General features: G+C 39.2%; 1 long non-coding RNA gene across 1 annotated transcript; it reads right to left on the bottom strand.

Annotated features, from left to right (window-relative positions):
- Positions 1-2,536: 2,536 nt before the first annotated feature.
- On the bottom strand, positions 2,537-6,654 carry LOC136717322 (uncharacterized). Its single transcript, XR_010805217.1, has 2 exons — positions 3,331-6,654; positions 2,537-2,798 (listed from the first exon to the last, which is right to left on the bottom strand). It is a non-coding gene; the product is annotated as an uncharacterized LOC136717322 (long non-coding RNA).
- Between the last annotated feature and the right edge of the window lie 19,281 nt (positions 6,655-25,935).

The raw sequence follows: 25,935 nt of genomic DNA, 5'->3' as shown, positions 1-25,935 counted from the left end.
AAATAATCTGACCAAAAAAATATATTTCCCATCAATGTTGCTCAACATTGCTCTGCATTAACATGCCTGCTGACTACTGTAACAATAAAGATATAAACACTACCCAAGGTTCAAATTCAATTGGTTGGTCTGACCCATCAAAAATGCCAAAACTCTGCTTTGGTAATCATGGGTAACTATGGCACATCCCTTACTTGTAGGGGCATGTCATTATGTTTCTTTGGCTGATCTGGGTGAAAGAGAGACTGTCAAGCTTGTAACAATGTAAGACAAAACAGAGAGGAAAACCAAAACACCTTGTAGGGAACTGCACATCCAAGCAAACCAAAAAAAATACAGCACAGGTGTTAAAATGTATGGGCACTCTGTGTCTTTTGTGCTTTTAAATGCAGAGAGATGTAAATCACTCATATTTCTCCTTTTTTTAAACCCCTTTTTTTGCAGAGCTTTCTTTTTTGCATAGCTTTCTCTCACCCTTCTGTGAGATAGAGCTGAAGACTTTTCAGGATGAATACTAATTTCCACTGGAAAAACTAAATTAAACAAAACCACAAAACTACTTTCCACTGCAGACCTTTACAGAACAGGAATACAAGTATACCCCATTTCCAATATGTGCTGCCACTCCAGCTGAGTGATGCAAGACATGTATTGAAACAGAAACAACTCCTTGGTTACTGTAACATATTACATTTAGGAAAAACTTTGTAAAGGAATATACGTGGAGGAAACAAAAAGGACCTTTTTTCCCTAAATGCATTTTAAACAGTCATATACAATTTATCTCTAGCACTCAGTACACATTAACAGATGCTGAGTAATAATTAAACTGTTAAAGCATGTTTAATGTAGTTAGTAACCATTATTCATTTGACCCTTATACATCATGTCATTATTTTCCTCTGATTGTTATGGGTTAAAATACAATAAACAGGTTGGCTTTTAAATGCTCTCCTTTTGTTTTAGGAGAGGACAATTCATTTAGACATCATTAATCCATCATTGTAGGTTGCCCAACCCTTTACTAAATATTTAAGGAACTGCCAAAAAGGCTCCTTAGTTTCCCCTTATAGCTCAATGTATAAGGGCTTTCTAAACCAAGCTACACAATCGCACATAGCTGCTATGTTGCCAAAATTAGTGGGGCAAATCTTCCTCCAAAGAGATTTAATCAGAGAAATCCGCCGATCATCTATTTAACAGGATTGGAGTCTGTAGGGGCCCTAGGCAAAATATTTCCTGATGGTGTTTTCAACGGTGAGAGTGGGGGGTGGTGCTGACATAAATACAGCTTTTTAATTAATATTAATTGATTAAAGCCAGAAACAGGACCTTAGAGCAGGAAAATGTACAGAACTGCTGGGTTATAGTAGGTCGTAACTGCAGAAAAGGGCGTCCCAACCCTTACAGACATCCCAAGAGCTAGAAATGCCCAACAGGTTCCAACTGCTGGACACCTAGTTGGATCGTGACAGCTCCAAGGGTGATGGGAGGGCAGTTGAGCACCAGAGCACCATGGTGCCCACTTCCCCCCAGAACAGGGAGGTAGTTAGATAGTAGGAAACTCGATTCTTAGAGGCGTAGATCACACAGTGTGTTCTAGTGATAAGGAGACCCGATTGGTATCTTGCCTGCCTGGTCCTCAGGTTGCAGATCTCCCTAAACTAGTAGACGGGCTACTGGCCAAAGCCGGGGGGGAATCCACTGGTCATGGTCCACATTGGAACCAATGACATAGGAAAAGGAAGGGCAGAGGTGCTGCAAGACAAATTTAAAGAGTTAGGAAAGAAACTAAAGAGCAGAACCTCCACGGTAGTTTTCTCTGAAATATTTCCAGTAGCACGTGCATGGCCAGGGAGACAGGCAGAGATTAGAAAGTTTAATACATGGTTGCAATCTTGGTGTGGGGAAGAGGGTTTTAGATTTATGGAGCATTGGTCTTTCTTCTGGGATAGATGGGACCTGTACAAACTGGACAATGCATTGGGAGAGCGTATGTGCAGAGAAATTGAGAATCTTTTAAACTAGGAACCAGGGGGGCAGGGAGCTCTGACAATGAGAGATGTTACACTAAGGAAAGAAAACAAAGGGAAACCGCTAGTAGGAAAGTCCTGAAATGTATGTGCCTCAATGCCAGGAGTATAAGGAACAAACAGTGCTGGTGTGTGACTATGACAGAAACATGGCTTACAGAAAATGATGGGGATGAATACAAGTTGAAAGGATACATACAGTTTAGGAGAGACAGGCGAAATCGAAGAGGGGGTGGGGTAGCATTGTATGTCAGAAATGGCATTGAGGCAGAAGAACTCAAATTAGATCCCAGTAACGGAACAGAATCTTTGTGGGTTAAACTTTTGAATAAAATATCTGCAGAATTAGTGGTAGGAGTGTGTTACAGACAGGGTTCTAAATTAACTTTTTTGATCACCAGCCAATGTGGCTGGTAACTTTTCAAAGTTACCAGCCAATCAGAATTTCCACTAGCCAAATTTTTTTCCAGTGAAAATAAAGAGAAATTATGAGTGCCACTGAATGCATTTGATCATTTTATTAACATTGTTGGCATGAAAAACACAACAAAATATACACAGAAAGTGCAAACATTTCATTTCAAGTTTGGGATATATGTATCATTTAAATCACATGTCTTCAGAGCTCTTCTTCTTCTTCAGAGGTGCCATCAGAATCTGAGCCACCCTCTGTTCCTTTTGTTCCATGTTTGCGCACAAAGTCAGGCCTGTGTGTGCGCAAACTGTCAGCATGCCAGATGTCAATGGCTTTGGTTGGATCAAAGTCTTTGATGTCAGTAACTACACAATTGTTTACTCCTGTCATTACAGATGCTCCATCTGTGGTGATTGCCACTAGCTTGTTCTTCCAATCAGTGCTGACACCACTTTCCATTATACTGCACACTGTTTCAGCTATATTTGTAGCATCTGGCATTTTACCCCGACAAAATCAACTTTGACCTTCCCCTCACTGGCACTGCTGACGTAGACCATTTCTTCTTCCATCACTGCACTGACAAGGGATCCATCTGACATGACCGAGATGAACTTGCCATCTGATAATCTTGCCCTCATCTTTCTTCTCTCATCCTCTGCTATTAGTGTATGAACTCTTTTGCCTGGTAGTCATTTGTGTATGTCTCTCCTATCTTCAAGCCTTTCTTCCTGTCCACCCTGAAATTCATTTTTGTGTAAATGAAGCCACTGTTTGCAGCTACAACAAACGTAAAGTTTCATCCGTTTCTATGGAAGCACCCTGAATCGTATTAAATGCACTGTTTCTAAAACATGTAAATAGTAACGTTAATTCACTTACTCACACATCCATGCGAAGTCGGTGAAAGGCCTGCCCTTTTTTCCGATGGCGTGGGCATTTCGAAAAAGTAGCTGCATCTTCTCCAACTCAGACGTCTTCAATAAAGCGAGGCTTCTCCCAGCAAGGCTCTCTTCAATACGACCTGTCTTGGCAGTTTTAATGCTAAGGCTCTCCTGATGACTGATGACCTGATGACTCTCATGGTCCTTTACTGCCTCGAATTTAAAATTATTAGTTCCCACCACGAAATTGTTCGTTTTGTTTTTTTCTTTCGCGTAGATGCGGCAATCCTGACAAAACATGACGACATTTTCATGATCAAACACAAGCCATTCGCGACCCGTCAGCCATTTGGCATTACATTTTCTTTTCTTCGTTTCTCTGTCTTCATCCCCTGGCTCGTTCCTCTTCTCGCCCCCAGTCCCAACCACCGCCGCATTTAGTTTAATCTTAACTTTTTACTTTACTTTACTAGCTAACTCCCTCCTCCTTCAGTACTTCCTCGTGTTTTCTTGTGGACGCTCCGTTCGTTTCCATGGTTTCTCGTGCTGGTTTCACTGCAAACTGCGCGCAGCCAAGGGGCGTATGAAACGTCATCACGTAGCATTACGGCACAGTGTTCATGGGAAATGTAGGAAGTACTGCCAGGAGGATAAATGACCGAGAACAGAGAATTTTGTATCATGCATGTAATGCCTCATGCATCACCGGCCAAACTGGCTAGTAAGTTTTTATTAACACCCGCCAAAATGAATTTTAACCCGCATTTGGCGGGTTGGCGGGTGTTAATTTAGAACCCTGGTTACAGACCACCCAACTCACATAGTCAGAAAGATGCTGCATTGTACAATGTAATCAGGACTGCATGTAGCGAGGATGTGGCTGTTATAATGGGGATTTCAATTTCCTATAAATAGACTGGGAAAACCCAGTTGGGACTACAGAAGCAGAAATAGAAATGGTTGAGATGGTGAATGACTGCTTTCTAACTCAATTTGTCAGGGAACCAACCAGGGAGAGTACACGCATTGACTTGATCTTTTCAGATGGCCAAGATCGAGTCAGAGGGACACTAGTTAGAGAACCAATGGCAAACTGTGATCACAATATGGGTAGCTTTCAAAAAACAAGGACCAAGTCTATAACAATGATCTACAATTTTAGAAAAGCAAACCTTGAAGGTATGAGGCGGCACTTAGACAAGGCAGACTGGAGCACACTGGATACAGATTCAGTTGAAAATGGATGGTTATATTTTAAGAATATACTACTTGAGGCTCAGGAGAAATTTTTACCAAAACCTAGAAAATTGAGAACCAAAAACATTGGCCAAAATGGTTTAATATAAGTATGCAAAAAAAATATCAAGAGAAAGAAAATGTTTTATAGCACATACAAAATGGATAGATATGAAACAACAGCAAGAGGTCAATAAAGGAGGATGTGAAACAGCTAAAGGGCAAAAACTGAAAAGTCTTGGAAAACGGACAAGATGTGGCAAATGTTCTAAATGAGTATTTCACAGAGGTTTTTACAAAAGGAAAAACGGATAATATGCCACTGGTTAACAATCAATCCAGTCAAACCCTAAGAGAGATCAGGATAAATGAGGAGGAGGTACTAAAGGGACGAGCAGAATTAAAAACAAACAAATCACTTGGGCCAGATGGTATATTTCCAAAAGTACTTAAAGAAATTATTGAAATTATTTATAGGCCGCTAACTCAAATATTTCAAATGACGGGGGATGTACCAACTGACTGGAAGACAGCAAATGTCATACCAATCCACAAGAAAGGGGACAAAACTGAGCCAGGAAATTACAGACCAAGTAGTACTTAGATTTTCAAAAAGTTTTTGATAAGGTTTCACATCAAAGATTCATCCTCAAATAGGCATTCAGGGTAATGTAAGTAGATGGATTATGAACTGGTTGATGTATAGGAAACAGAGGGTGTTGATTAGAGGAGTCGCTTCTAACTGGAGTGAGGTTGTTAGTGGAGGTCCACAGGGATCAGTACTAGGGCCTTTGCTTTTTCTAATCTTTATTAATGATCTGGACTCTGTGATCATTAGCAAACTTGTCAAATTTGGGAACATTTAAAAAAGACTGGATAGTATCCTTGGATCACTTAGTTATTAATGGACACCAAACGAGCACAATGGGTTGAATGGCCTCCTCTCATTTGTAAACTTTCTTATGTTCTTATGTTCTAATTATGTCTGTTTGTGCCCAGTGTATCTGTTCAAGTCTGGAAGATGCTTCTCCCCGCAACAGCAACGTAACATCACATACTTCTCAATGGCTACTGGTTGAAAATAAAGTATGTAAGGGGTGTATGCAGCTGCAGAATTTAATTTACAGATAAAGCAGCCAAACATTGGCTGAGATTGATGCAATCTAACCTCATGTAATCTGAATACTAATAGGAAAATAGAACAGATTGTGTTGATATTCATGTTTTCATGAAACAACTGTTGGCAGGTCCTTCAAGGTGCACCACTCATGCCTGTCAACTGTGATCTCCTAGATCCAAGCTGCAGACTCCTGGCCTAGGAACATCACAGCAACAAGTGATATTGATTTCCCCTCTTAATCGTCTTACATGCTGTTGCCTGGCATGTGCTGGTTAAAAATACATGGAAGAAAACCCCTTGCAGAAAACAGATCAACAGCAACTGCAAACAGAAATCATTCCTCATACTTCTGCTCATGAAGAGCAAATTAGCAGGAAAAGCAGGTGAATCAGAGGGGAAAAGAGAAGGAGATGGAGAAGTGCAGGGGAGAGTCAGAGGATCTAAACAAGGTTGGATCCGTTCTCTTCGTGGCAGGTTGTGCAAGCTGCTTGGGTAAGACACCAATAAAAAAATAAAAAAAGTATTATTCTCCAATTGTTACACAGCAGAAGCCTGTTTCCATTTAGACGTTTCTTCAAAACATCACAGACCAACACTGTAAACACTGCCAACTGCCAAGAACACGGATTGGATTAATAAATATGTACCCACAGTCTGTCAAGAAAAACAAGTGTACTGCATCCTTGCAAGAACTGCTTCGGTTCTTACCTCTCTAGAGTTTGGTTACAAAAATCATGATCGAATTTATCGAAAAGGGACCAAGACAGTAGTATTCACCTGAAAGAAAATCTACTTGCTTACTACATTGCATGCTAAAACCCAGTTAAACATTCTTGTTACTATTATTTATTGTGTTATTAATACATATTTCAAGATATCTGCACACTTCCAAGGGAAAACATGGGTCACAATGTGCAGAATTCAGCTTCCAGAGAGATCTGTACTGTAGACCTCAAAGACTTTCTTGAACCCACAAATCAAATTGTTAGCTCAACAATAATAAAAAGGTTAAGTATTCTCCTACAAAGAGGACAATATACAATAAATATATATAGGCTTCAAAGTGGACCTCCATGCAAAACAAGGAAAGCCTTGGCACAATATATATTTTAACAGTCAGGCGTTTTCTATGGTAAATTGCAGTGTAATTGCAAATACCATGCACTCAAGAACAATTAAGAGAATTCAAGCACAAAAGAAGAGTTGACAAATCTAAATAATGCAGTTTTGTAAACGGGTGTAACAGTTCACCACCTCTGCAGCAAACGTATTGAAAAGAACTGCTTAGAACAACAAGACAGGATCATTCACTGTCAAACTCCAATGTATTTCATGGAACAAAATCAAGCAGAGGGACTTACCTTAAGTGACAACAACCAAAACAAGCACAGAATTTGTAGCAACCGGCCCTGAAGTTGAAGTGAGCCCTCTTACTCTGTCCTGAGTCTTGCTTTACCAGACTACCAGAGGCAACTGAGGAGGAGCTGGCCAAAACAGTCGTTCTGCTTTGTGGGGCTGAGGGAGAGACGGCCTCTCCACGACAAATATGGATGGCAGCAGCCCCTCTCCTGGCTCCTCGCCCCCTGTTAAAGTTACACAGATCTACAGCAGCTGAGAAAGTCCCTGGAACAGGCTAGCCTGTAGACAAATACAAGCACAGCTGCAAGTGTAGCAGCCGGATAGGAGGGTTCCTCTCTCCTGCCTGCGAGCTCCAGGGCAGTGAGTCAGAGACGTGTGAGTAGTTACTCCGTTCCCTCAGAGCAGGATCTGGGGCCAGGGCTCAGCAATCGCTTTTTCTCACTCATATGAAGGCGTCTACAGGGTGGGGATTTAAACCAATAAATAAAGAGGTTTGAGGTGAGATAGCATATCACTGTAGAGAGCAAACAAGCCTCCCTCTTTTATATATTTCAGTGCTGTATTAACGCCAAGCCCTGCAGCATTTCTGAAACTTTTTTTTTGGCAGACTGGGGTTTAACTGGGAATTTAACTATTCATTGTTTGGATGAACATTCCTACATGCAGGAAACACATTGTAATGAATAATACAATTAGTTGGTGCTAATGATACATATAGTGTGTGAACTGTCAGTCACCTTGGATAAGGGTGTTGATAAATAAATAATAATACTAATATAGATATACAGTGCTTATGAAAAGTCTAAACCCCCTTTCCAAATGTTCACCTCTTGTTGCCTTATAGCCTAAAATTAAAATGCAGAAAATTAGTTTTTTTGTTGTTGTTGTTCATTCTACACATCCTAGCCCACAATGTCCAAGTGGAAAAATAAATAAATCTAGAAATTTGTAGAACATGTATGAAAAATCTAAACTGAAATAATTTGGTTGGATTGTCCACTCTTTTGTAATAGCAAACATAAATGAGCTCAGGTGTCCGCAATCGTCATCAAAATCACACACCAAGTTTAGTGGCCTCCACCTGTGTTTAACTGTAGTGACTCACATGATTTAGTTCAAGGGGGTGTAGCCTTTCTGTTGGTACTGTATATATATATATATATATATATGGGAGATTCCAGGGGTGGTAGACAATCAGCTGAGTGCTGCCAGGGCGGGGTGTGTGGAAGTCAGCTGTGCAACTCCTACAATGTGTTGGGCTCGTGCTGGTTCAGGCAGGTTCCCATTTTTTATTGTTCAGCTGCGCACATTCGAGGTGGAATTATGTAGTAGTTTTAACCACTTTAGAGTTTACTACTCAGGTTCTTGAACCAATTGAATATGTGGCATTTTAATGGCTTTCCGTTGATATTCAGTTGGCTCAAAGTTCTGTGCAAAGGAAGTATTTGGCCTTAACCAAATGAAAACCTTTGACCCAGCCACAAATTGCAAATTACGAAGCTTGTAATTTATGATCTATGCTTTTATTTGGTCACAACCAAAGTGGCATTCCTGCCTGTTCAAATCCACTGTCCATTCAATCCTGTTACTGAGATAGAAGAACTGTGGGGTGACTTCACCAACAGCAGCAATAACTCTCCACAGTTTAGAAAAGTAATCTATTGCCGAGCAAAGTCATTACTGGAAGAGCACACCGGCAACCAGACGCTTAACTGAAAGTACAAAACAACAGGTTGGCAAGGAAAGTTTATGAGAATGTATTCAAAACCACAGTTTGTGAACCAAAACAATGAGGCAATAAAACCTGACTAAGAAACCAAAGGGACCGTACCATCTATTAATGTCGAGATCGCTGAGGAGGATAGAATGGCTGTGCAGTTCTAATACTTCAGAACCCTCCTGGAGCCATATTTTAAAAGAATATACAGGTTTTGTGTGTACTAAGTGTTTGATATTATTTACAATTTACTCCAATTGCAAACTATAGGTTTTATTTTAGATGCAATTTCTTACGAGTCTACTAAGTTTACTAATATTATACTACTACTATTATTATTATTATTATTATTATTATTATTATTATTATTATTATAATAATAATAAAACAAAGTCCTTTGCAAATGTTTGTGGTAATGCCGGACAAGAAAGGGGAATACCACGATGGAACACTGGATTTAAGAAAATAATACAAAATAACCCTTTATATTGTCAACATGTTGGCAGACCAGTCTTACACTTTATATTTCTCAAGTGTTGCATTAAATATAAGTATAGACAAAAAATGACTGGATGTGTCTAGACTTGCTGGGTTTTTCATCAAAACTGGAAACAATTGCTTTAACACATTATTTTAATGGAGCCTACAAAACACAGTTTTGACCTCCCTACTGTCAACTGCAGTAATGGTAAGAGAAACCACATTGTCCCTGAATTATTCATATTAACTACATTTTCTGCTGATTTTTCGACGTGCAGAAGGTATTTTAAGAATGATTGCCAACAATGTGAATAGACCTGCTGTTTTGAATGTCTTGAATCTTGAATGTCTGCGGTTCTGAACATCTTTAATGCGTAGAGGGGAATAAGACAATTACCGCTCTATAGCACACAGCTGCACAGCTCAGTCAATACGAAGCACATCGGCTCTGAGAACCAGTGTTATGAGGTGGTCATAAAGTGTGGCTTACATCATTGTATAAAACACAGACATCTGGTCAAAATTGGGGATATGCTGGAAAAAATACATAAGGTGACAGATTCCAGGTCTGTGGTCTTTTTTTAGGAGTTTACACCAAAAGGGACTTTTTCAGATTTTTTTCGCACACCAACACCAACATCATATCATATTTTATAGCTATAAATCTTACAAATCTAGTGTAAAACCATTACATTCCCATGTTTTTTATTAGGTTTCCAGACAGAGACAGGCAAAGCTATGGAGTGATGATTTGTATATATCAAAATGATGTTCTCTGAAGCAATAGAATGTGTGTAGTTAGACTGACAAAGGAGAGAGAGGTCGGTGTCGGCGTTCCTCCAGAAACAGCTGACCTCGCAGCGCAGCAGTCTGTGGGAGGGCTCAGGCCTCTGTGACAGCAGAACATTTTTACACGTCCAAGACAGAGCTCCTGCACTCCGCATACTTGACCTCTTTTGGCATTCGGCTTCAGAGTTGAGCAGATTCAAAACACAAGTGATCTAGTAGTACCATACAGTTCTGCTTGTTTATGTATGTATCTCAGACAGACATACATAAATACATACATAGACGCATAGATAGATTAATAGATGGAGAAGGAGAAACAGATCTGATGATGATGATGATTTGTCTTGAACATAACTGAAATGCCCAATTAAGTATACTGCATACATTAAAAAAAAAACTTGCATAATCAAATGTATTATTCTGCCTAGAACACTGTACAGTGGACGATACAATGGTAGGTATTATATGAAAGGGAAAATTAAAGGGAACGTTTGTGATGGCTCTTCTCATGATTTCTTGAATCACTACTCTAGCATGTTGCCCTGAAACCTTCAGTGTTGTGTGCACAAGAAAATATTTCCTGAGAATTCACTAGAATGGGCCTGGTATTTACTGTTAGGGTTGTTTCTAATGAAGACTGATAAGGATTAAAATGTTTGCATTGGGAAGATGCCTTATATGTTTGCTTCTTTAATGAATTCTGTCTAATATCTTCCAAACTATTATTAGCAACAAATATTGATTTAAATACAATCTAAACTTTGAATGGTACTAATGCAGGTTGCCAATTAAAAAGAAAAAATGTCTGCCCCTACATTTATAGTAACCGTTTCATTCAGTCACAAATAATACAACTGACATCCTGAAATTATAAGTATTTAACCTTGTACTCCTGTCAATTTTTTTATTAACACATACAGATGGGTGACAAATTAAAAGGAAAAACCTGAATAAATGAGTGGAGGAACATAACGAATGCAAATGCCTCCAAACAGGTGTACTGCATGGCACAATTAAGCAATTAACATCCTATCATACTCTGTGGCACATATACAAATCCTGAGCAGGCCCAGCTGACATCGATTTTGGAACAAGATGGTAAGAGGAAAGGATCTAAGTGACTTTGAAAGAGCGGTCATTATTGGGGCATGAATGGCAGGAGCTTCAGTCACAAAGACTGCTCAACTGGGGTCTGGGGACTGTTATGCTGTGGGGGCCATTTTCCTGGCATGGTTTGGGTCCACTTGTCCCCTTAAAGGGAAGAATCACTGAAAATCATTACAAAGTTATTCTGAGTGATCAACTTTATCCTATGGTGGAACATTTCTATCCTGATGGGGGTGGTCTCTTCCAGGATGACAATGCCCCCATCCACAGGGCATGAGGGGTCACTGAATGGTTTGTTGAGTATGACAATTATGTGAATCATACACTATGGCCTTCGCAGTCACCAGATCTCAACCCAATTGAACACCTATGGGAGATTTTGGACTGACGTGTTAGACAGCGCTCTCCACCACCATCATCAAAACACCAAATGAGGGACTATCTTTTGGAAGAATGGTGTTCATCCCTCCAGTAGAGTTCAGAGATTCATAGAATCTGTGCCAAGAGCATTGAAGCTGTTCTGGCAGCTCGTGGTGGCCCAACACCTTACTGAGACACTTTATGTTGGTATGTTGAACTAAATCTAACAATCCATCAACTGTCCTGTGTTAGGGGTTTTCAATGACATTTTCCTTTGGAATTATAAGCAAATCCAATAAAAAGAATGACAAATAAGCCTGAGTTACTCCTTCTTCAAATATTGACCGAATAGGCGGAAGGCAGGAGCACTGCGATACGAGCACGTTTTGATCATCTGTTTCAGGAAACGTGCCTTTGTGTTAACATAGTCCCTTATCACACCTCACAATGATCCAGATGAAGAAACATATACATAAGAATCAAATTAATACTAAATAGCTCAGGACCTTTTTTGTGAATGATGCAGTGCTGATGGGATGATGCACTTGATTTGAGATCTTTAATACAAAGCCATTGTCTCTGTAGTAGGAGGTAACATTTTGCCTGTATGTACAGTGACATTACTCATGTGGAACAACATACAAATCGACTACGTTCCTGTGCACCCTAGGATGTATTCATCACGAAACACGGAACAAACTCTTTGTGCCTTCTTGCCATTTGAAAGCTGGGAATTACTGGGATTGGTTTGCAAGCTCAGAGTCTTCAGAAAGGCATACATGCATGATTGATTGCATACATGATTGAAACAAAGGTCATGAAAGAGACCAAAAAGCAGCTGATTCTTTCAAAGTAATAATCTGTTTGACTTACCCAATAGTGATTTTGGGGGTTTGGTCATGTTTGTGTTTTATCATCTTGTAGAGTTACTATATTACCCAGAAAGTATTGGGAGTATCTTTGGTAATAATTATATTATTAATTATAGCCACAGCACAGCCTCCAAATAGTCATATGTTTCATGAAGTGTAACTGGAAGCTGATTGAGCAAGAAAATGCTGATGCACACAGAAATATTTGATACAAGTAAACAAAAAAAGAAAGGATTGCATTTAACCTTTGCACATAACATTGTATGTATAAAATAATTCTCATGGATTATTTCCATCACCTTCAACAAAAGCCCCTTTGTGTCAGTAATAAAATTATGTTTCGGGCAGAAAGCACGGGACTGACGACTCACATGATTTCAATATGTAGACATGAATTGTTAAGGCATAGGGTTGCCTTTCCAGATTATGAGCTCAGGATCCAATACTAAACACAGCAGTGCAAGAACAAGATAAGTTACTGAAAGAGAAGTCAGGAGAGTTCATGCAAATGTTTTTTTAATTATTAATAATTGTATTCCTTGAATAAATATATTTTACAGCCATTGATAAATCATTTGGCCTTACCCTTTGAGTTAGCCCTGCCCAAAGGGAAACGCATCAGAGCCCTGGCCAGGGGGACAGTATAAGTTAGCAGGCCCCATTACAGTCAAGGTAAATGAACAGTTGGAGGCAAATAAAAATACACAGCAATCAAGGAAGGATGCAGGTAAGTTTAAATAGATTACTCTTAATGATCATTGGGAGTTGAGATCATTGATTTGTTATACAAGCTACCGGCTAAACTAAAACAAGATCTCCCCATTTGTCTGATTTTAAGAGTTTCCTGGCTGAAGTATCACGAAGATTCATTAAATGGACTTGTTGACAATCTCAGATATACACTGGTAATGGTCAAGGGTGCCAATGGTGTACAGAAGAGGTCCCACTATGAAAGGGGGAGGGGTTTGTGAAGGTCTGTTAAGGTCCTTAAATTCCTTCCACAGTTCCTTTTTGGATAGTGTGGCCAAGATTGTATAGTCATCATTGAGGGAGATTTACGGTAACTGGCTGCACACCTGCCGGCACAATAATGCGACAAAGCTGGGAGTACAGTGTTTGAAAAGACGTCATTGCTTGCTGCTAGTCCTGCTCTCAATCTCAGACACACCTCTGGGATGAAGTGCAATGACTAATCTGGAAGACGTTACAGAGACCAACCTATTTTGCTACACTAGAGACGGTGCAGCAGTTTAAACCTGTTTGTTATTTTGGTATTTATCTGCTATTCCAGTGTTTCTAGATATATAGTGCCAGTGACCAGAACTGGTCTCTGAGGGACAAGATTATAAAAGGCACTGTCATTTATTACATCTGGAGAGTGGATTTTATCTCAAGGTCACAGTTATTCCACGCAGGGCAAACTTCAAAAGTTTCATAACGATTTTCTTGCATTCAGTAATACACAGTGAAGACAGCAGACAAGATTCTCACCGAGTGCAGGGAAGTAAACTGTGGTTTCCTCTCGGTAAATATCTGAATACATAACACAATTATGTATTTTGTTGGCCATATTTGATTCTACAATGACGCATGGCGCTGCCTTCCTTGGGCTCTCTAAACGAATGCGGTTCCGGTCGTTAAATTACAAAGGAAGACAGTAATGCACTCTAAGTTATGACAGAGCAAGTCTGTACTTTCTGGCATAGCACACAATTCAAAGTACTTTGCTACAACGGCACTGCAGCACATTTTCTCATGGTTTATTGATTATTGATCTAATGCCTAATGAAAAACTAGGCAGATATCTCTCCTTATAAGATAGCTCCCTGCCACACTATATCCACTTATATTTACTACTATTGTTTTCAGCTTCAAAATGAACAACATGTACATGGCAGTGGAGGTATGAATAGTGTTACAGCACCCTCTGTGTTAGATGTACTGTACACGGGACTGCAGTGTGGTTGGGGCTCTAGACCCTTCCACAGAGGATTGTGGGTTCAATTCCAAGTGGGGGACACTGCTGTACCCTTGAACAAGATACTTTACCTAGATTGTTCTAGTAGCAAACCCAGCTGTGTAAAGGGGTAATTGTATGTGAATAAATAATGTGATCAATTGTAAGTTGCCCCTGGATAAGGGTGACTGCTATAAGATATATAATAATAATAATAATAATAATAATAATAATAATAATAATATGACAGTTTGGGTGTTAAGTCTGCAGCCAAAGCTTGTTTATTTTGCTGCAGCTCTGCTCTATGTCAAAGGCTTTGCCAGAGACTGAGTTAATGGTGTCAATATTATTCTTGGGTCTATCATAACAATGCATATTGTACCGGCAAACAATGTCTTGGCCTGTGCCGGTGAGGTGCTTTGCCCACATGACACGTTAGGTCAGTGCTGATAATGCGAAACACAGACAGAAGACTGACAGTCAATTCTGCAAATGCTAGGAGTTCATTCAGAAGTAGTGATCAGTCAACAGAAATGCGATGGTGATAGAAACGGGATAAAACAATAATGTAAAGCAGCCGTTATCTGGAATCCATAAAAGCTACGGATAAAAAGACTAAGAGCTAATTGACTGATTGACTAATTACATTTTACACATACACTTAATCACAACTTGCTAGCAACAAATGTTGAATTTGTTTAATAACTCACTGCCTTGTTTAACATGGTTGGCTCTCTATATTGTGGGCTGGCTATCAAACCAAGTAAACTGGGGCTCAACACAATCATCTGTTGGATGGGAATATGGGTCCTAGTGGTGTTGGCAGGTCTGTTCAGGAGATGCCCGACTGCTACGATTCTCCCAATTTTTCTTTATTTCAGACAACCTGTACCCACAACCTGCACCCACATCATGCTCGAGTTTCCAAACATATGGTAATTCTCAACTGAGAAAAATCTATCTCTGTGCCAAAAGCAATAATGACCACATTTTGCTTAGTCATGGCAGGGTTGGAAGCCTTTGCAAATGACGGTATGTCTGATCTAGTTAAAGTTAAAGATATTAATAAATAGGACATGCTCATTTGTTACAACACAAATGCATTACATCAGTTGACCACACAGTTGGTTTCAAAGACAAGGTCTGTGAAAGGCTTTGTTTTCTCTTATTTTTTTCGTTTTAAGCCATCATCAGCCAGACAAGTAAACCTGTGAATTGCCAGTCTGCAGGATAATCAACACCGCACAATGCCTTAGTGTCCACCAAGCAATGCTGGCTAACGTACTGCAGTTAAGATTTGGAGCCAAGACTGAATTCAATTTATTCAGTGGGTAGTCAAATTATATATATATATATATATATATATATATATAAAACTTACAAATCAAAATGTAAGAAATGGCTTTGTTTTGATGTTAATTGTGGTCTGCACAGCATGACCTGATAGCAAAAAACATCTAAATTCAACCTTCAAAAGGTCAAACAGAAAATCCTGTAACAGATCAGATCTTTTTTTTTTTTGGCTCAACAGATTCATAATTTTCAGATTCAATTTTAAAATTGATTCTTATACAAGACAGAAGGTGTTTAATTCTGATAGGATTTCAAATACAGATGACGTTGATCATCCTGACTGCAGCACACGGTCTGTCACCCTCCCCGCACCGCTGACAAGACGGTGTCAATATCTTTGTGAAGGTTAATTCTTTAACCATTAGACATCTGCAGCTAAAAGCAGACACAAACCTTGCTGATTATTTTAATTACTTGTAAATTAATCTCAATGTTTAATCATACTCAAATACTAATAAACAACACAAAATTGAATGAAAAGGTATTGATTTGTATTTTTACATTTAGTTCATGATGGTATAACTTCATATTACACAGATGTTAGGAAGCGCAAATGCACCATTGATTTAAAAATGAATTAAAAGCTAATTTATATTCTATCAAATAAGCATTGTCTCTTTGAATACAAAATTATTCATATTTATATTGGTCTAAAGGAAATGTTGCATACAGTGACTCCATAAATCCATCATTTGTGTGTTCAAAATTAGATTATGTGTTGGTTCAAGGACTGGACATATTTTTTATTTGATCTAAATATGTATTCAATGCTCATCCTCTCAGAGGCCTTATATGTTTGTTTTCTGACTCGGTGCTCATGGTAAAACAGTCACATTTTACAACAATGGGCACAAATTCTTAATGCATTGATGTATGAATATCACAGGAATAACACATGAATACCTGAGGAACTTCATCTGAGCTCTGCTATTAACCACACGTATAACATGGTTAGGCACAGGGGGACAGACTAGGTTTGGGGTTAGGGCTTATACATGTGATCAACATCAGAACTCAGTGGAAGTGTATTTAATTGTTATTCCTGTGGGATTCATTCATTCATTATTTTAAATGTTAACAGTAAGAAAAATACTGTGCCATCCCCTGCATCGTTTGTTCACAAACAATAAGTAAGTCTAAGTTACTGAGTGTCATTTCTCTTTTCTGCTCCTATGTCTACACATTCTGCACATACTACCAAGACTAGCTTGAAAGTCCACATGTTTAAAACTCTAGTACATTACACTGTTGAATAAACTGAATATTTTAGGTTTAAGTCCCTGTTAAACAGGTTTACAGTATTAGTTCCCCCATTCAGTTGTCAGGGACAATTAACAATTGTAACAATGGCTATACAAATAAGATTGTAATGAATGAATTATTAATAAATAAGTAAAGCAATATAAGTATCCCAAGACATGTTGTGCCTGTTCGAATTTTTTTCATATTTTATTACACAAATTCTACATAAGTTTTTTTTTTTTCTCATTCAAATTTAAATTGAAATGTTTCACACACAAATTGGAAAGCACAAACTAAAATAAAATGAAATATACACTTAATCTAAATATGGAACAGCACCTGTGGTGTTTCACATGCAGAGCAATTCAATTTGAATTCATTTTTTATATAAAATTGCTAACAGAACAAAAATGAAGAAAGACAAACAGAAAGCCACACCCCGCACCACACTGTTTGTTGAACTAGAACTGGTATATAAGTTCGGTTTCCCATGCCAGCTTCCCACAATAGATGCTAAACAACTTCCAACCACGAAAGCACCCCATTAGATTGCTAACTATAGGCAGTACATTTATAACAACTTTAAGTACAATCTAAATATGAAATGAAATACGAATTCAGGTATCTCGTCATGAAAAGCAACAGAAAGCACAGAACTTTGTCGTCTGTATTTTATCTCCTCCCTTCCTCCCAAAGATCTGAAGTATCAGACACACCCAGCCAGGCTGCAGGACAAGAAGGGAGTTGACACTGCAGTCAGACTGAGCACAGCATCCCAGCAGTCGCATCCCTTCAGGAGTACACACACAAAGAGGGTGGGGGGGGGAGAAAAGGGAGATAAATAGAATAGGTAAAAAAAAAGGCCCACCAGTGGCTGGCGAGCCCTGCCAGTTGGGAAAAGCCAGGTGAAAGCAGTCGCACATCTTGGAAGGCTCCTGGGGAGATTCCTCAAAGGTAACTGTGCGCTTCTCTGTGCGGCAGCTGCAGCTTCAGATGGTCCCAGAAGGAGGGAGAGTCAGCGAGAGCGAGAGAGCGAGAGAGTGAGAGTGAGAGAGAGAGACGTCTGCATCCGAGCTCAGAAAATTCGAAGCTAGAATGAGGCTGGCTGCTGACGGGCTCTCCTTCCAGTAAACAAGCGCTCCTGGACGCTAACCCAATTAGCTTGGACTGCCCTCGCAAATCTATGCAGCCCAATTGATCCGAGTAGCGGGCAAGGACACTCAACCATAATGTTCCCCAAAAATTCCATTTGAGCAACTTATAATTGAATCTGACACTGTACAGTATCACTGGGAGTTCCTGCCATGGGACTGGGTATTTGCTTTACACAAAGTAATCACCAGTGCATGAGATACATTATACAACTGTACACAAAGTGGTGGAAGGAACATTTGAACACTTGACAGTCATAGGAACAGATGGCTTTATCCCAAAACCAACAAGTTTTACTAATAAAACAATAGTTTACCAAAGTCATTCCTGTGATATTCATACCTAACTTAATTAAGAATTGGTACCCATTCATGTAGTGTTACCTTTTTCACTCTGTACTGCTTTATTCCATCGTATAATACATTATGTTCCTGTTGTTTCCAAAACAATTTTTTTTTTTATTGAGACATAAAAATAAACATTTAGATTGATAGTGCCATGGGTAGTATAATTTAGTTGATCTACATGTTTGATACCTAGTTCTGCAGCTAAAACTGCAGACTAATTAATTGAAAAGTGAGACCTTTCTTCTATTGGTTATAATTTGCTCACCATAAAAGTCTGATACACATTAAATCCTCACAAGTGAGTCCCACTCTGTTTAACCTGAGACATCCTGAGATCCATTTCATCAGTTCAATTTTGGTCCCTTTTTATTTCGGTAACAATTTTACACTATTACAGTACCAGTACATTTGGAATTTCATCACTAACATGAAGAAGTTACAAGAAGTTATAATCAGTGGTGTAGTCAAGGGCACACACAGGAAACTTAATTTGAAGAGAACTTTACGTATCACCAGCACTCCTAATTCACTAGCACTAATTTCCTTTAACAAATGTGTCACACACATTTCTCTGTTATATGGCATTACCGCCTTGATAGAAATACTAGGCTCTCATCATATACTAAGTGCATCAGTGCCATCCAAACTACTATAATAGGTTTTGATGGCTTTGTGCCCTTCGCATTGCCTGTGCCACTTTCCATTAACCATAGAGACTGGTCCCGATACTTTTGCTAATATGCTGCATAGACATTGACATTGACATAGATTTGTTTCATTTTGAAAATAGTGACCTGCGACTTACAAATGATAGATTTGCATACAACTGCATACAAGCATGAAGCATGACACAATTGTGTCCCTTGGTTAGGTTATACAAGAGGCCGGGCTTGTTTTGGGACCTTTTTTTCTGTGAAGCATTTGCAGAGCTTCCTGATGCATAATTTAGTGCCAATCCTAAAAATAAAGCGGCTGGTGCAGAGGCCTTTACAGTCTGTGCCGTTCACCTGAAACTCAACTGCAGTACAAGCTCTTATTTTCATACTGCTACACGGTTTGACATGCCAAACAAGCAAGCACGTACACAAATACATTCATAATGTGGTGCCCTTATTCAAATCACTTTTCTAACATTGATAGATGGAGAGGTCCGATGCCAAATCCCTATTTTAAGATTCCCATTAGTGAGTTCAAGACACCCTTCAAACATGAGACTGTGGTGCTAATGCATATATTTTGCATGCTTTAAACATATCATGCTAATGTACCCCTCTTACTTAATGGAAACAGACTGTGCTTAATGTAAGTAAAAGGGAGAGCTGGAAAAAAAAAAGTGCTTAGTGAAAAAAAAAAGGAAAATATTTTTAAAATGTTAAATGGGATGCCGGAAGTGTTACAGAAATATTTAGAATTTTAGAAGACATGGTGATATTTTTCTTTTTTACCTTGCCTATGGATTTGTCTCAGCCCTGTAAGTGTGTGCTGTGGAAAAATTCAACGTGATTGCAAATGGTGAAAGTTGCTTTGAGCTAAAGAGACAATTTGGCATCTCAGGAATGAAACTGGTCAACCCAGTTTTAATAGAAAGAGTTTAAAGGTAAAGGCAAAGATCTTCACTTTCTCCTAGAGGCCAAGCTAGGTCGTGCTAGGGAGAGCTGACAAAAGAGCAGCTATGTAATTGTTACTTTTGCTAAAAAAAAATTGTGTACAACCAAAAATCCCCCTTAAAAGGCTTTTAAAAGTCACTGGCTGTTTCAAGATGACCTGAATGACTGCCCCTGGCTTCTAGAGTGAACTGACGGGTTTTGCATGCCTTGGGAAACACTGGGGAATTTCAAGAAGGAATGCAAGTCATGGACACTGTATAAGAAATGTGTTTTTTCATTTTACGGCCTGAACTGATGTTGCTTCCAAGGGCATCCTTGCTGTCTCCTTTCCAGGTTGAAAAGGGAATCTTTAAGAATGAAAATAAAGAGTTTGAAAGGCTGATGCTCATGGAGTTTTTAGAGGAACTTAAGTGCTGAAACATTCACTAAGGAAAGACGCTACCTTCATCTCATCTCTAATGTATCCTGCGTCTTTGTAGAAGATACTAATCTCAGTTAAAATTGCAAACAGTGGTCAGTGCAAAATCAGCAACACAGAATGCATGCATACAAGAAATTAAACCAGTGAGAAGGCGAAGCTGTGTGTCATTTTCAGGCACAAATTCCAGGTTGAATAACACCTCATCACAGAGATAAAATATCACAATATGCAGAATATAAGAGCTTTGGGAAAACGGAAGCTTACTGGAATCTTATCAAAAGACAGGCAGGAATGATGTATCCCCAGTAAAACCATATAACATCTGCCATTTCACCTTCCAGGGTCAGCAGGCCTGAAGACGCCACAGCCGTGTTTTCAAATTGTTTTCTCTCCAAGTTGCTGCCCAGCCTTGTTGTCCTAGACAGGGTGATACCGCATTAAGCGCTGGCACCGATTCAACAATGGTTCTCCATCAGAAAAATCAATCTGCAAATGAAAAAAAGCTCTCCCTTGCCAGTAAATGCATATAACTTCCCCAGCCTGCAGGAACAAAATGGTCAGATAGGTGACTTCACTTTAGTTGAAATGGTAGAACAGAATCTTTCAGGTGGATTGAACTATCAGAAATAGACAGTGCTCTGCAGGGGATTCCACACACAGATTCCCTAATGCACTGCATTTTGATTTGCAATGGGATGCACACCACCAGTGTTCATTTTGTCTGCATTTTCAATTCAGTCGATCTCATTAATTTAAGAATTTTAGACTGCACACCGTTCCTAGGTCTAATGAAGTGATTCTCGACAGGTAGATTTTTTTAAAAGAAAACAGATGCCATATTCTGCTTTATTTCTAATGCCACATGGTTTGCTATGTATTTGCTATTGTTTTGCTGTGGCCTGCATTGCATTTTGCTCCAGTGTAACTGACTAACACTGCATTGTATTTTACAGCGTTTGTGAAACAATTTACAATTCTCTCCTTTATGTACTTCTGTTTGTTTATTGCCTTCATTTTCTTTGATGCAAAGCACTGCATCATTGTCTTCTATTACCTGGCTGTCTGTATAACAGGAAGCCTTTTGTTTTTCATCTTTTGGTGATACAGCAATAAAGTTTCCCTGAGATATGGATTCATTTTAGATCTCTTTCCCTGGATCCTGGGGATAGAATATCAGTAAAAAGTCGATATTATACCCTGCTGTCACCTGAGCACTTTTTTTCCCCCATCATTTCAGTATGATCTCATTTCCAAACATTTTCACAGAGAGGCATGTGAAGTCTCAGCTGGTGTAAAGGGTGAGTTGCTCTAGAAGGGTTTTATGGGTGGCGTTGCTCAGCACACCATGCCTTCCGGAAAACTTGCAATGTGTAAACTGCTGAAAATGTCTTTGTTGTTCTTGCTCTTCGAGATATTCCAGTTCCTTCTGCTCTGGACTATGAGTCTGTCTGTGTTTGAAATGAAGGGAAATCTTTCATGAATTGACTTGTGATCAGTAGTCACACAGTACAGTGTGTGTTTTGCAAAAGACAATGCTTGTCAGAGTCTGGCCAGCCCTGTGAGCAGCCATAGTGTCCACTGTCCACCTTTGGGACAAGCCTGGACTGTGACTTCAATGTCCACCCTTGCCACGGGACCTCAGGCTACAACTGACTCTTCTTGTTCAGCTGCTTTATAATTCAGTTGGTTGACTTGTATTGTTTGCCAATGGGTGTCGAATACCATTCTGAATCTTGGAAACTACACCCTGCACTTTTATAATGCTATGCAAGGACACCACTGTTGTGTCATTAACTTAACAATTACAGTCTGGGATACTTTAGTTCACTTTTAGTTTAGTTTCACCACCCTGAAAATCATATGGCCATTACTGTGGTGGATCAGTCCCGTTCAGGAGAGGTGCATGTACTTAAACATGGTAGGTAAAAAAAAAGAAAAAAGAAAAGCGTGTATTTGTACATGTAGATTAATATATTGTGTAGGCCAAGGAAAATACAAGTTGTGAGATAATTATTTGGCAGGGCATGAGAGTGAGTAAAACTCCACCCAGTAGGTGATTTTAATCTTATTTGGGAATGCAGCCACATGAAAGGGGAGCAGCTCCAGGCCATTGTATTACCCAGTCACAGCAATAAAACAAACACGGGCAGGCAAGACGAACACTAACATATTGCAGACCAAAACACAGCTTGAACGGTGTTCCTTGCAGTGACAAATGGCTTGTTTTCCAGGGGGAAAGCTTTCTGCCGCACATTGTCCACACTTGACCCCTCGCCGTAGATTATGATCATTTCTTGGTAATTCTTTTACTTCTGGTAGGATTATAAACTCAATTTCAATTACATTTGTCCTTGGCCTTTTTAATGGTCTGGGGACTGTGCGTTGAGCCGTCGTGATGTGCATAACCAGAATGTAAATAATATGAAATAATTTACAGTTAGCGTTGACTTAACGTTAGACCCATTGGTACTTGCTGAAGCTGCTGCCCTATTTGACCACCCATCATTGAGTTGGGTCCAATGCTTATAGACTGACTACATGTGATCTGAGAGATCATATAAAACTGTGTTACATGACATGCCTGCTATGGGTAACATTTTCCCATAACAGATTATAAGGGATATTATAATTATCAGCCACTGTTGCATAAACTCCTTGTGACTCACAAAACATCATGCACATCATGAGTTACACCATCAAAAACCACTGACCCGAGCCCTGGTTGGACCAACTACTCTGGCGTCTGGAGGAATGAGAACCCATGTTACCTGGAATTCCTGCCAGCCTCCACAACTTATTGATGTTTATGGACGTCATATTTTCTGCACAAAATTACTGTCGTGCAGCCACAACTTCATCACAAAGTTCTCCACCCATTAAGAAATTAAATGTGTCGGGAGCTTTGTAACTAGCTATGTAGACTCTACCTCTACAACCCCCGATTAATCTGTATTTTAAAACCCTGCATACAGAAACTAAAAGAGGGGGCTCTTGTACAGTTTATGGCAGTATGGTGATATATGGGAATTGTAATTCCAGTCTCCAGGAGAAAACAGGAGTTGCCCAAGGAGGTACGAATAACTTCTTGGGCAATACTAATCTCTGAAACTATGACTTGTTGTGCCAGGGATGTGAATCAATGTGTGGTTAAGTGCCTTATGATGATGATGCAACATTACAATCTGCTTAAACTTGGGAGGAGCTGAACAACGGGGACTTTTCTCCCACCCATTCACTTCCATGCAAGGGCCTTTATTAGCCCGGACAGCCAGCCTTCTTGGAATGCCTAAAACTATGTAACCCCTGTCCTTGTGACTTTGGGGGAGTTGGCAGAAAAAAAAGAAAGAAAGAAAGAAAAAAGGAGAATCAAATAACTGCGGAGTCATTTGATATTTGAGTGCATGCAGCTGTATGTGAAATAAGTGATTTGTTTTGCAAATTAATTAATAAACCAGCTAGATTGTAGAATAACCGTTTCCATTTTACCCACACTGGAAAGTAAGCATCCCTCTTAACATACAGTAAAGCATATGCTTTCAGAGGCATGAGACTGGTGTCCAACAGGGAGTACAATGTTCCTTGCTTTCTCCAAGTACTCCTCTATAACACCATTTCACAAACAAAAACACAAGCTTGTTCTGCTGCTAGAAACGTATTGATATCAAAAATACACCCAGTAAATTGGTATCCATAACGTGACTTTGGAAATGTATTCCAATAGACGGTTATTAGACATTTATTTGATTAAATGCTTCCACTGCTCCTTTGATACTTCTTAAAAAATGAAAATAGTGTGAAGTAAGTGTTTTAGATTTACACAGTTCACAGCCTATATTTGATTATTTTATAATAAGGTGCAGCAGATTTCTGCAGCATTTGTAACGGATTTAACAACGTGCCCTTTGATAAAATTAGAAGATTCAAGTGCAGTTATGTAACCTCCCTTATGCGATACCTTCTGAGCAGTGCACCCAACTGCTTCAATTAACCTTGCAGCTACTACTGAGACGAAAGGAGACGGCCGAAGCAGAGTTTAGTTCACTTGCACGTACACTGTAAAAAGCACCGACTAATGCCATCCCTTTGGTAGAGCCAAAAACACCAAGATTAGAGTGGAGGAAAGTCCGGGACATTGTTTGGAAACAAAACTGTTTTTGAATTGTGTTTTAAAATGTTTTATGAGAATTGCACAGCTTAACTGATCTAACCCAAGCTTAAACTACTTTAAAGTTCAATAATAGGTCTAAATGTAAAATTAATGACTCTCCTGGGGTCTGGCACAAAAATAGTTGCCTAGTTAGCTCTGTTACACAATAATCAACACAAGTTTTCTGCAGTGTGCTTATACTATGGAACAAAGTCTTCCAGCTTAAAAAAAAAAAAAAATTGTCTTCCTTTTCCAGTTGGTTTCATTTCCTGCATGTTGTCCCGGAATGTGCCATTCAGTGTTTCTCTGTCACTTCACCACAGCTTGCTATTTGTCATTCTCTAGTTGGGCAGAATTTGTCCTGTGAAAACTTTTTTCGAAGCTTAACAAGGGGAAACGCGACAGAGAAAGCATATCCCTAATATTTCTTCACGGAGTGTTATTGGCATTTGTTTTTCCAGCAACTTTCTAGAATTCCATGTAGTGTCAGTCCAAAGTTTGCACACTTGGAGACCAATGAGCTGTAAAAAGCTTCCATTGATAAATAAGTATAGTTTAATGAAAAATATGTATTAAAGTTAATGACTGTTTGGTCTATAGGGTGCATATGGTATCGACTGTATGTTTTCCCCCTATCTAGTTAACAAAGAAACCTTGTTGTGCCATTTCTTCATGTTATTTTCATCTTTTTGGCACTGGAGAGGATCTTGTGTTGTTTTTGCTTCAGAAAGGATGAAAATAAAGTTTGCAGGCCCCACCCCCTGTGTCACTGTTCCATTACTTCAGCATTCCTGTGTTTGTCTGTTAATGGTTTGGACAATAATGAATTCAATGGCATGGAGCCACAGCCTATCTCTCCCCAAAGACCATCAGATGAATAGATGATACATGGGGAAATTAAAAACAAAACAGAAATGATTTGTGACTGATTGCAAAACACGCTGGCTAGAGTCAATAATACCTGAGGGGGGGGGGGGGGGGGAGAGATTCAGATTTTTGTTTTCTTTGTGACAGCAAAGGACAAAAAAGACTCTGGAGGTTCTGATCAGGTCCAGTCCATGTGCATTTATTTGTTTGTTATAATTAAATGTTACAATGGCACTTTTGTTTTGCTCTGAAGTAACAGTTTTTCAGCCTTCTCGTAAAAAGTGCAGGCTCATGAAATGCTGAAGATCAATTTTCAGGACAATTCGGGAAAATAATACCCATACTTTGCTGAACAGCTGACTATTGGTTTTGCATTTCATGATCAATAGTTAAGCCTTTTCCTTGTCAACATATACCTTTAAAAAACCATAATTATGATTATTTAGTAAGTACTGTGTATTCTCTATTGA

The sequence above is a fragment of the Amia ocellicauda genome, chromosome 21, assembly GCF_036373705.1.
Source record: "Amia ocellicauda isolate fAmiCal2 chromosome 21, fAmiCal2.hap1, whole genome shotgun sequence".
NCBI lineage: Eukaryota > Metazoa > Chordata > Actinopteri > Amiiformes > Amiidae > Amia > Amia ocellicauda.
Note: the sequence above shows the minus strand (reverse complement) of the source record. Positions and strands in the feature narration are given on the sequence as shown.